General features: G+C 26.7%; 1 long non-coding RNA gene across 1 annotated transcript in view; it reads left to right on the top strand.

Moving 5' to 3' along the window:
- The first annotated feature begins 1,255 nt into the window (after window positions 1-1,255).
- LOC114253644 overlaps window positions 1,256-14,447 on the top strand; it is a 35,284-nt gene continuing 22,092 nt past the window's right edge. The window contains exons 1-2 of the long non-coding RNA XR_003625196.1: window positions 1,256-1,553; window positions 3,556-3,643. This is a non-coding gene — a long non-coding RNA (uncharacterized LOC114253644). The remainder of the gene's footprint in view (window positions 1,554-3,555; window positions 3,644-14,447) is intronic.

The raw sequence follows: 14,447 nt of genomic DNA, 5'->3' as shown, positions 1-14,447 counted from the left end.
AGTACATCGAGTATTTTAATATACCTCGATCAAATATAAAAACTTTAATAAATTATTAATAAAAGCATTATGAAAATTTGTCCTCGGTGTTCTTATAAAACCCATATATTATAATAAACTGTAAATAAATTCTTGATCACGGTAAAATAAAATATAGAACATTTGGTATATATTATTATCATAAAATCAATGGCATTGTATTACATAAAAATTGAATGTTTTACAATCAAATAATTATTACAATACATAGAATGACGATTAAAATTTAAACCTATGACCCGATTAAAGTTTGTCATGATTTCAAATGCATGGAATCGCGAGTTTGCAAAACAGCGCTTTTAATATACTCGTATATAATATCGTATTTCAAAAATAATCTGTATATACATAATACATACTAAAAAAATTTATAACATATCTATATAGAAATGAGATGATTTTGATTTTTTTTTACATTTTTATTAAAACATATATTGTTTTTGTTGTATAGAAAATTTCAACTCTAATATTAATTTAGTTTAAGCCACTAATCAATGCTAATAAATATTAAATAATTTAAATAATCATACACATTTATCTAGATAGCTACAATATTTCTATTTCAGACTTGATTAGTATCAATTCTGTAATTTTTTTTACAGATAAATAATAATAAGATTCGATGAATTTATATTTAGATAAATTTATCCCACTAAATTTAGCTATTGTACAGCATAAGATCGGTATAGCAACAATATAACACGTCTTGAGTGTTTTGACCGTTGCATTAATATGCTGCAACATGTACGAGTATTCATTGCAATTTTTGTGCGAACTCTCCCCCTGCGAATACGCAGGTAGAAGTAATAACAATATTATGTACACAATAATAATATTATAATACGCAATATATAGCTAGTGAATCGTAACAAAAGGCGTCTACCCGAGGTATCTCCACGACGTTCTCACCGCCCCCGACCCCTTGAATTAATAAACACGCACATAATATATGTGTATATAAATGTACGCATTACACACATACGTTCTATTCTCCTGGCTCTCACCTACACACACTCCCACGCCGGTTCTATACTTACCCACACCTACAATTTATATGTACATATCACCTACAGCCATAACAACCGGCTCTCCGTTTCGTGGGAAGATGTGTTCTATCAGCTCGTCGTTACGAGTATACGCCGGTGAGTCTCCCCCGCAACTGGTCTGCGTCTTTGACGCACAATACCTATCCGTGCATAAATTAAAAGAAACAAAACACCGAAACCATGTGAATCTACATACATGCGACTGTACCCTTATTAACTGCAACTCTATATTGCGCGTTATAATACATAATACCTATTATTGTCATTTCATTCGCCTACGCGACTACGCCGTTAACGCACGTACACAAATTCCTCGTCTCCATCAGTTCGATTTTCGTTCTCGTATCGTTATAATATTACCATGTACCATAAAACATTAGTACATCGTCGCGATGTTGTATATAAGAATTGAGCATCCGGCCGACATTATCTTATAATATGTTATGGAATTTACATCTTATAACAGAGGTGAGCAAAATATATTATGTACATACAATAAAATTATAAGTAATAAGTATAGGTACATTTCGATCAATATCAATATAAGGATAGTTTCTATTAATAAGTTTCCGATCTCCTATTCCTCATGCTGAACTGGTTCCCGTTTCAAAAAGGTATTTTATTAAGGGAGCAGAGTTGATTATCATTTCTGTTCAGTTATGTAAGTAAACTAATATTTATAAAAATTGTTAAAATTTTAATTTTTAAGCAATCTTTTTCAATATAAAATCATATTTATATACAGGTAATTATTACAAAATATAAATTAGGTACTATAAAATATAAATGTTAATTATAGTTTACTGTATTTAATATATTTCGTAGTAGGTATTAGTAGTATTACAAAGAAACTTATCAATAAACAATAAAAACACCAATACTTAGAAAACTATATGATTGACTAAATCGAAAGTTTGCTTCAAATTTTCACCTTTAGAAGCATACATTTTAAATTATTATTATTATTTTTTTTTACAAATGATGACCGTTTAGCTTTAAATTCAACAATCGGAAACTCACATTTTTAAAGATACTTATTTTACTTCTAAGTTGTTAAATTTAATCCTGTAAACTTTTAAAGGGAAATTTGCATGCTTGATCATCTTACGACCATAAACGTGGGGACCAATTCGATCATTAGAGCGGTACAATCGCTACATCACAAACTTAAATGGGAATCAATTCAGTTCACTTTTAAAATCCCATAGATTTCAACGATTAATTACCTAATAATAAATTAAGTTAATAGTAGATGATTTTATAAAATATAAAATAGATAGATTTTCAAAATCATCATTATTTATACCCAATAAAAAACTTTAAAATAATTTTAATATTGTAATATTTGGTCCATTTTAACAGTAAAATCATAATATTAAAATAATCACATACATAAATTAATAATTTATAACAATAATAAAATATAATACTTTTTTTTATTTGAAAAATCAAACATAATAATATGTGATCTTATCATTTTCCCCTTCAAGGACGATTATAAAAAATAACAAAAAACCCGTCCTAATACACTTACCTATATACTATTATATTACGGAAGTCCTGCGGCCGATTCCGGGAGGGTTCTTCATGTAAACCAGTTGGCGGGACGGCACGCGTTCACCTATGACTCCGTGGCCCGCGACCAGTGGGTCGCTGCGTATGACACGCGTATATTGTACTATATTGTAATCGGTTGTCCAGTTCGTACCCTTGGACCCCAGAGTCCGGTTTTTGACAATCTGTCACACCATTAATGACGTTTTGTTTTTACTATTTGAATACGAAAACTTCAATACCATAAATGTTTTCATATTATTTTAAAAACAATAAAACACATTAAAGTTATCAATGCATCGTATATTAAAAGTACAATGTAACGATTCTGAAACTGTAGTACGTAATCTACCGGCTACCACTTAATAATAAATTTATTCTTAAGATAGTAAGCAAGCAGACACTATAAGAAAAATATATTTTTATTAATATAAAAATTAATTTAAGGATATAAACAGAAAAATATATTCACCTAAATGTACGTTTGTATTATAACAAATACCTAAAATGAACCATGATTTCTCCTTAATGTATAGTTTCGAACCATTTTCCTCATAAATTTATTAGACTTATGAAAAAAAAATGTAATCAAATATATAATACTAACCTATTTTTTTTTTTAAATAATTCGACTAAATATTCTTTTATAAAAAAAAATAATAGATTCTTTTAAATTTAAGATAATTTATTGCATTCACTTTTTCTACCTTATTTTATATATCATCATGTATACTTATACATTACATATTATAAATTAAAAATGTTATACAAGAATATTTCATTATGTATGAGTAATTGCTTTATTCTTTTAACATACTATATGTGTAAGCATTATATGTCTTAAGATATACATATAAATAATTTATTGAATTTATAGATTTTTTTATTTATATACAAATAATAATTTTATTTCCAGGAATTATAATTCTTAAATGACGTACAGCGGAGAAAAAACGTACAACAAAAAACGTGCATCCATAATTGAACTAAAACAATATATTGCGGTAAGTTTTAATAATATTCTTAATTACTTAATAGAATTTGTATGCTTTGATTAATATTGAAATGTATTAAAAACACGAATGCGATAACACTACGGTATCATTTTGAAATTGTATCATACATTTTTCATGATATTATATTGAAAATAAACAACTTGTTTTTAGTAATCCAATATTAAAAGTATTATGAAGTAGGTATAATAAAACATTTAACGGTTATTATTTTTTTTTTCAAAAGTACTAAATTTCAATGGCTCAATCATTGTTAAAATATGAGCGATTTATTATTCCAAAAACATTCAGAAACATTGCATGGAATATTCATTAAGCATTATTTAGAACAAACAAGTATCGTGATCCGTATCGAATAATTTTAGGACAATCGGGATGATGATAAAATATATCGAATTCGTTATGCAAAACAAAACATAATAATGATAATACATATATTATATATAAAAAAAAATTAATTCCGTCAACGTGTCAGTGTAAAATCTTATATTATCTACCAATATAAATACAATACATAATATACATATTGATAAAAAATAACTGATAATTTATTTCTATGTTAATAATATAATATGGTATATCTTAGTATATTAAATATTAACTTAAATCGTATTACATTGTGTCCAGAATATATACATTAGTTAAGTTTTTATAATAATATTGAATGTGCAATGTTTGATGTATACTAAATAATACATTACATAGCACTATATTTATGTATTTTAATCCGCACTGATCTTAAAAATCGGAAATATATACATCTACAGTAGAAAGCAACGGTTGAGACGAGCGACAAAACAAAATTAATTTCAGGATGTTGTTAATCGTATACATCTATAAATGTATAGATGGAGGGATGAATTTATACTGCAGTAGGCCAAAAAGTAATTATTTATAATAGGGGTTTTTCGACGTGTTTAGTTATATTATGCAGCTTATTCCGGATTTCTGAGAGGAATAAATAACGGGCGGTGCCTCGGAGGTTTTTCCGGTTGAATAATGTGTTTCGCCTAGTTTTGCCGCGAGTTGAATTAGAGACGCATAAAGAAACGGCAGGACGTTTTTGTTGAACAATAATTCTGCTGGGGCCAACGAGCTTTTACCCGGGGTTTCTCGCAATAAATTAAACGGAAGTGAGCTGAAAAAAACCGCTCGGAGCAGAAAAAAAATCGCATATTAAAAAATCCTGCTTACTGTAGCGTTACGTTAATGACTGCCGGGTTGAAATTCTTGCGCACAAGTGGCGAGTAGGGAGGAGTGGACCCTTTTTTTCTGCTAACGGGGCAGGGTCGACTGTGCAAACATTACGGCGTTATCTTCTGGTCCGGGCAAAAATAAATCGCTTTGGACTGGACCGAAAAAAAAATGAAAACGAAACGAAAAAGGGTAGGAAAAAAAGCCCTTAGTTTAGCGATCCTTTGGAGAGGGACCTCGGTCGACATTGAGGAAGGGGAAGAGAGAAAGGTAGGAGTGTGGCGGCATTATGCCCTTGTCCCTTAACAACACAAGGGTAGTTTTTAGGGTAAAGCTGCCGTAGTGTCCGCCATCTTTTAGTCGATAACGTGGGCTGCGCGCGGGAGCTGTCTGCGCAGACTCGCTTAAAGCGCTTGCGAAAAAAAGTTTTTCTGGCAGCGAAGAAGTATGATACCACCCTACCGATCTCTCCGGTGTGTGTATTTTTATAATATACATATATACGTATAATGTAGCTGTATAGTGCGCGTGTACGGTGAAATTCCCCGAGTCTTATATTATAATATCACAGTAACGGGTGGATTGTAATAATATTTTATGCACATTTGGTCCTTAGAGGGGTTTTTTTTTGAATATGTATAATATTCTGTATAAATGATATGTATATTATATGTGTGTGTTTTCATTGCGCTTGATAATAATTGCGATTATGATAATGTCTGCGTCCGTCGCATTTCCCTATATTACGTAGGTATATAGCATATATACATTATATACACACGCATATCGTTCTCTATCTTTCTCGCACCCGCTATCTGTATATATATAAATACATAAATGTGAGCATGCATACCGTTTCCCATACTCCAAACACCCTGGATTATATTATCTGGCCAGCAGCAAAATGAAAATATACCCATCACGTTTACGCGCGCGCTAGATCGAGAGCCCTTAAAAATATGCTAAAATCGTTCAAAAATGGCCTCGTGGATTTAAGAGGGTCAGTCCATGTATTATACATGAATACATATAAATTATACATAGATATTTAAAATGTACATTATATAGATACAATATCTACGGATAAAAATTATAGTCCAGTGTGAGTATCCAATGCCGCCATGAAATCTCCAATAACTTTCAATATAAATATAAACTACCTATATTTTTAAAACAAGTCCTAATATTTCAATTTATAGAATTAAAATACTCAATTATAATACGCCTATTATATTTATAATTTAAATATTTTAAAAAATGAGTCTTTAATAGATATTTTATATTATATTAAAACGCAAATAACCTGAATAGGTAATTTTTGATTGAAACTCACTTCGATATCTTAAAATAAACTATAAAGTTTTATATAGGTACGGGTAACAAAACAAAATAGATTATAATCTTTTATTCAATTGTTACAAAAACAGTTTCTATATTAAATAATATTATTAGTATTGTATTTTTTTTATTATAACGTAGCTTGAAAATTGATACCAAACAAAAATAATCACATCAGACGTACATAATTATCTCTAATAACACATCATAAAATGATTGCAATAACTTTATTAGGTTCTAAATAATAATTTTATTGAGTCAGAGTTTGATATGTATGTTTATATAATGAGTATTCCGATAAAAAAAAATGATAATATAGGTACAATAATACGTATGTAACAATAATTTTAATAATTGTATATGTAGTCACATATATAATGCACACAATATATTACGACTAATGCGATTTTTTTCACAATAATTTAACAAATGAATCTAACGTTATAAAAATGTATTAATTTTGTAATTTATTGGAATATTTGGTTTTTAAATCATTTGAAGAATGATTACCTAGTCATATAAATCACACACTATACATTAAAAATGCGAACATCCGTACTTAATATTGTTATGTTTTTTTAATTTAATAAAAATAATACTGTGCTATATTTTTAAGTAAAAATGTATAGAGAATACACATAAGTAGGTAAATGATAAAAAATAATAATGTACGCATACATATTCAAATAAATAGAGTTAATTGTATTTGTTTGTATAGGTATTCATGATAGTATAAACTATAATTAAAAAATATTATATTCATTTTTATGAGGGCTTAAAAAAAAATCGAATAAACCAATCGATTAATGATACGCCTTTGATAATTAAAAACAAACTATACAACATTATGTTCTCTACATTAAACATTTTGTTGCATAAGATCGCTGCGTTTGATTGAGTTTATGGCTAGGTATCTATATTATAATACAGGACTATCAATAACAATAACAATCGAAATTAAAATATCTTAACTGAACCAGAGAGCCGTAATCGTGGAAATATGGAGCATCTTTGTTCCTATATTATGTGGGAAATAGACAGAGAAAACAAATGCTGGTGTAGCAGCCTTAATAGATTCCATCATATTCAAAATATAAATAAATAATTTATAATTGCTTATTAATAATCGTAGAAACTTTATAATTATTTACACCACTTAAGTCTTTTTAAGTAAATATTTTAGTTAAAAATAAAACACTATTACTTTCAGAAGTTAGCATGAACAATAATTTATTATTGTGCCAGTTATTATTATAGTATACCAACAATGTTATATTAACTTTATTATGTTTGATATTTTATAAATAAATACTTTAAGTATTAAACGAATAATAAAAATATCGTTACTGACGGTATAAATATTATTAAAAAATATTTTAAACATTACGAATTTCAAATTTACGTATCGTATTATCAAATATATTAATTTAAAATGTAAAATATTTCATCAATTAATGTAATGCAATAAAATGAATATTTTATTCCAAATATTTCTAGTACAACGAATATTAAGTAGCTATATAGTGGTAATCATTAAAATACTATAGTATAGTATAAAATTAAACAAATATAATATGACAAAGTTATTGCTATATAAAAACAGCAGCTTAGTTCGAGATGTTTTGTATTAAATTATATTATAATTATAAATAAATTTAACGAGAAAACCTTTAAATAATTATAAAAACCTAATTTTTTTTTTTTAAACGATCTAGCTTTCATCACTACTCAATATTCCGTATACCTACTACAAATCAGCTATAGGGTATGCGAAATGCAAATACTCAACCAGCCGAATCCATTAGTAATATATTAATCGGCTGAACAACATCCCAAGAGAATAAAAAGGGAAAAAAGCGCTTAAATTGTCGATAATTGACCACTATATATATTATATAATAAATAAATTCTTTTAAAATAAATGTATAACTTTAGTCTTTAATATAACATTAAAATAGTGTATAACTGTTCTTCAGTTTATAAGCTTACACCAGTTTACACGACAATTAAGACTAAAATGTGAAGTAATTATAACATGATAAAATATAATGCAATCATATAATACAAAGAGTATGTCAACTTTAATTATATTATTTAGTAGTGTACCTATATATTATATGATATATAGTTTTGCAAAAGTTAAAGTTGTATTAGGATTAAAAATTAATCGTTCTATTGTATAGTAAGTTTCGAGTGTACCATCTTATTGTTCCTTGAGTATAATTTACTATACTGGATGTGTATAATTTGAATTATTCAATGTTAAGTCATTACATGAAAAACGATTCAAGGTGGAGATATTATTAAATACTTTACTATTTTTATTTAAATACATTAGAGTTTATCTGAATCCTATAGTAATTTAATTTTACAGTAAAATGTATAATATAATATAATATAATATAAACACATTTTCAAATTTATTATGTAAATAAAATAATTATTATAGAATAATTTATAAATACAAATAAATAAAATAATATGACTATTACGATAGGAAAATAGTAAAGTACTTATATATATATATATATATGCTACACAATTATACATTTATTAAAAAAAAAAAAATTTTTTTCTATAGTCTAATGGAAATTGTTACATATAATAATTAGGTATAATTTTATATTATTATAGCCGTTATTGTTGTAGAACTAATAACCATTATATATGTACATAAAAAAAAAGTAATACATAATGTTTCTGTTATGAAATGCTGTAAAATACGAAAACTAACTCTCGATAATGTCACATGTACTAATTTGTTATAAAATTTAAATTATTTGTGTTATAATAAAATACCTCTATGAAATATTTCATGTATACAATAAAACTTAATATTCGTTTAATTTTTAAGCATAATACATACTGTGTATTTAATCAATCATGTTAAATCAAAAAAAATAAAATTGAAGTTATTGCATTCTAAAAACGATTTCTATTTGCAAACAAATAAACAGTAATGTATTATTTTTAAACTGTGATGCTCAAGAGAATTGCGAAGACTTTATAATTGTATAAAGTAGATATAAGTATTTATTAACTATATAGTAACAGTGATTACTTAAAGATACCTTATAAAGTTATACTGTAACTTGATAATAGTAAAAGTAATTATTAAACATATGTATATTTTATTTACATAATTAATACAAAGGATATAAAAATTACATAATTTTATGGAACTATTTAATACACAATTCTAAGCAAATTATAAAAAATATTTTTTTTTTTACAAATATTTCTAAAATATTTAAGATTTAGTAATTATATAGTTGAGATATAATAATTTTGATTTTGTATTACACGTAATTTGACAATTTTACAGATACAGTAAAGAAGTATAAATCATCCAAATTTACCATATAATTATAAACTTCTGTATTTTTTTATTTATTTTATGTTTGGACACTAATAAAACCTATTTAAAAATTTCATGTAAATATCTAGAACATCTAAACATTTATAAAATTATGTAAAATTATGTTAAAATGTTAAATACATTGTATTTATACAAAATAAACATGTATCCAATATTAACAATTTTATATATTCCTGGAAAACCCCCTCTTTACATATGCAGTATTAAATAGTCTAAATTACATACTTTGTATCTTATCTAAAAATCTACAATCTACTTCAGAAAATTCTACATTGCTATTTTTTTAATTTAAAATCGTTTTGCCAATATATTTTCTAATAATTCCAATTTTAAAAACCTTTAAGTTATGAATATAATATCTCTCATGAAATACTAATATTGATCCAAAATATAATGATTATCAAATAAGAAAGAAGTTTAAAGCCTCATCATTGAACGCCAACATTTTTTATAAATACTAGTCTGACAGAATACAACATAAAAGAAATGGATAACTATTTATAAAAACTTACTTAATAACATTTTGAATTCTTCACCATTTAGTTTACAAATCTATACCAGTTGCTTCCAAAATCAATACAAGTGTTTGGATTATAATCATAAATGATTTAATAATGTCTAACAGAGTATTAAACTATGATAGTATTTACAAAGAGGAATAAATAACCTTCCTCGAAGGTCGAAGAAATCCACGTGGCCACTCACGATAATAAATAACAATACGATACCTGATCGTATTTTTAACGTTTGTACATATTTGATCAGTTATCTTAACAATCACAAGCATAACTTCCATTCAAGCACCCTAGCTATTAAAATAAGTAATATAATTTCTTAAGCTACTTAGAACATGCGGTTTATAGTTAATAGTTAATACGGACTCCGGGTAATAGTGAAATTGTTGGCAATAAGAAAGTCGACAAAGTAGCTCGATAACTCCATTAGCCATTACATAAATACGCTCCCACTTCTCAATCATTGTCATTCATAGGAATGTTAACACCTATTGTACTAACTTATGATAACCTGAATACACTTAACTTCGAGAAATTAAAAATACTACCATATATTATATTAAATATTAATTATTATTTAATCTCAAAAATTAATTAATCATTAACAGATTATTAATAGGGCATTTAAAAATGTTCTGTAGTCATCTTATGAGGAGAAAAGAGCCAATACTATATATGATTTGTAGTGAACCTTTTACAGTAAACACTTTTTGTTTATTATCAGAACAACACGGAGACCAGAAGATAACTAAAAATTACAGATAACTTTTTTGAAACTCTCAGCTAATTTGAAAACTATAAGAATAAAATCATTTTATTTATCAAACACACTAATATGCGTATGTATATAACTTAATTTAGAAAAATCTATGTATTTATTCGTATTGTGTGGTATTAATATTTAAAAAAAAAATAAGCATGCATAACTACAATAACTGCATATACCATTATAATTATGGGTTAACGCTTTTTTTTTTATTTGAAATTTAAATATATTTAGTTACATTATTATCATTCTGCCTTTGATGATATTTAAAATATCTATCGGATTTTTTGCAAATTTCTATTGATTATTATTTCAAAACATATTTTTTATACTGCATACTTTTATTTTTTTTAATTACATAACTATTATAATATAACGTGATAAGTCATGTGGAAAAAATGAATGTTAAACTAAATGAAAAATATGTATATATTGTTATAATTTTTGCAACCGATGAAGTTGAAAATAAAAGTATATGCTTTATATACTTACAGATATTTTGTATTTATCTAACAAATTATGCTGCAAAAAATTATGTTTTAAAGTTCTATCTACTACAAGCGACTATTTTACCACTTCATTAAAATGTTTATCAAATGCAGTAAAACACGATGAAAAGACCTGACTTGACAATATGAACGGGTATCTTTTTTTGTGCATAAAATCATTGATGTGTTAATGAAGTAGGGGATTGAGGGAACTTTTTCGCTGTACCAAAAGCCAAAAGGCATAATATAAAATATATAGCTGATGAAATCTTGAAAGAGTGTTAAATATTACCAACCTATAGCGTGCTAGCGTGTCAGCGTCATAATTTGTTTCAAAAGTGCATAATAACAGCGCTGTATAATAAATACCAACAAAATATTTTATTTTCATTTTAAATTTACTATGTAAACGTATGTATTAGGTACCTGAATATACTAATACAATTCATGTCGTTGAATGCACGTTCATTAAACAACCACATTTGTTAAAAACGCAAATTAATTTACTTGTTTTTCTTGATTGTATGTAACTTAAATTTTAACTTCTTTTTTTTATAAAAATATATAATAGTTAAATATTTATAATATAATGTGAAAACATCCAAACTATTTATATGTAATATAAGTATCTACTCACTATGTAATATTATAATTTTATAACATTTTAAATTAGTTGTTGTACATTCAAAGTAAATTTTTGTGTTAATTTTTATTATGTATAAATAACGCCATACAAAATGCAATCAAGTTATTAAAATACGAAATAAAACTCAAAATGTTATTATTTTCAATCAGTAAAATTGTATTTTATTAACAATTTATTAATAATACACAGTTTGATCCATAGAACTTAATAAAATACATATTGAATTGACTTATATGAATTAATAACGACGCTTCAGTAATAATTATCTTTTAACATGGTAATATACGTCATACCTGCTATTTCAGTATATATTATATTATACATTATACAAAATAAGTCAATTACAAAAAAAATTGAAAACGAGTTTTCATGTTTATTAATTTAATCTAAATATACCGCCCATAATAATTAATAAAATTGTTGTTGTTTAACATTGTTTAAAATTATGCTAGCCTATAATTTAAAACAAAATTAACACGCAAATAAAATAAATGTGTTCATTAATATTGAATTTTAAGTTACCTCTAATGCGTTTAGCATAATATAGAAAAATTAAATTTATTGCGCTTACTGTGACCTATTTCCATGTTGTTCAGAATTTAATGTTCTAAATAAATCAATAAAACACTGTAGTAATGTAGTCGTATAGGTTAGTATTTAACGTCTTCCTATGAGTTATAAGTTATGACATTTAACTTTAAATATCTAAATGATAAGTGATTGACTATAGGTATATCAGTACCTAGCACATACGTCATATAGTAAGTAATACGAGTAGGTATCATGTCACCCTTCAAATGTCTTCTATAAAATTTATTTCTATAAACAGACTGTTTCTTTTTAAATATATATATATTTAATAATATTAATAAGTATTTATTTTTAATTATGTAGGTAAATGTATACAATATACATAATATTATCAATTAGGTATTAAAACTAATTAAATATGACATAATTTCGATACTATAAATATATACTTTTAATTTCAATATTCAAAACTATAAACCATGCTTAATGGTAGGCATAGGTTTAATTACCTATACTAAATTTACCGTACATGTTATAAAAATAATATTATTAAACGTAATATATGTACCTACGTACCTAGTAAAATATATTTCTTTGGTTTTTCAATATTAGTTTATGCTTCATAATAATTGACTGAGTAACTTCAATATATTATTTATTATTTATTAACCAGGCAGCGCGACAGGCGCGTAAAACGTTTCAATTGCGAATAGAACACGGAGCAAATGGCCGGCGAGACTGATCAAAAGAAAATATCGGCTCTAACTTATTGTCAATCGCGACAGTCAGGTTACACATAACATTATATCTATTATGAACCACGGTTGTTTCGAGTGTTTGGACCGAGTATATCGTGGTCAGATGACAGTAAACTTAGAACTTCTTTGGAGTTCTCCACGCGCACCTTTGTTCTAAAAGTAGCTTCCCCGACGAGAATAAAATTAGAATTAATATGATTCAACGGTACGGTTTATCCGCCATGAAATTTACCAATAAGTATATGTTTATACTAGTACAAGTAAATTCTTATAACTTATTTTCTCGAAAATTGTTTTAGGTGGACGCTCCATAATAACAAGTTATGACACAACAGCAAACGCGATATATCAGTTTTAAAAACACACTAGTCCAACACTTGCAAGTCTGCAAAAGTAAATTAATTAAAACTAATTAACAAAGCTGAGATTAAGACATACGTTTCCCGAATTCCTAGATATGTAGAATGTAGATAAAGGTAAACGATATAACTATTTTCCGTACACATAATTATTTTACTTGAGGTTTCCTTCCGATTACCCGTTCGACACGATATTCTCACGGAAAATAGTCATGACGAACAACGCTTTGCGGTGCGCCGATACGGTACCTATTGGCGGATTGGCTTAGGTACGAGTGTACGACCACATATTAGTCTAATAATCTTTTTTTCGTATAATTTTTTTATAATATGGTAGGTGTATAACAACGTTACGAAAAACAACTCAAATCGTGTCCGTGGTTTTTGAAATATATGTATAGACGTTTGCGACCGGACTGAAAAAATTACTTATCATTTTTCAAACGCGTTATGAAAAATGATACGCGTAATAAAAAGAAAACCTCCCGCTACCCGCTCGCTTTATTGCCGTTGTCGTTTTTAGATATATTTTTTTTATTTTTAAATTCTACACAACGCAGCCCAAGTTTGTTTCGTATATACAGTAGTCCGGTATATATATGTATATACATATTATTATAATATGCACATATATATAATATATATAATATTTTCCGCACCGCGCTCGTCCCGAGTAATTAGTATTTCGTGACCAGCGTCCGGGGGCTTTGTAATTAGACCCTCACAAGAGGGACGCCTCTCTCAGAATCCCCGAGAGAGGGAAACATGGCAACTCGTTTTTCAACCTTTTCCCGACACTTTTCCCGGGGTCTTTTTTTCCA

Source organism: Rhopalosiphum maidis, chromosome 1, assembly GCF_003676215.2.
Source record: "Rhopalosiphum maidis isolate BTI-1 chromosome 1, ASM367621v3, whole genome shotgun sequence".
Classification (NCBI taxonomy): Eukaryota; Metazoa; Arthropoda; class Insecta; order Hemiptera; family Aphididae; genus Rhopalosiphum; species Rhopalosiphum maidis.
This window is presented reverse-complemented; position numbering and strand designations above follow the sequence as displayed.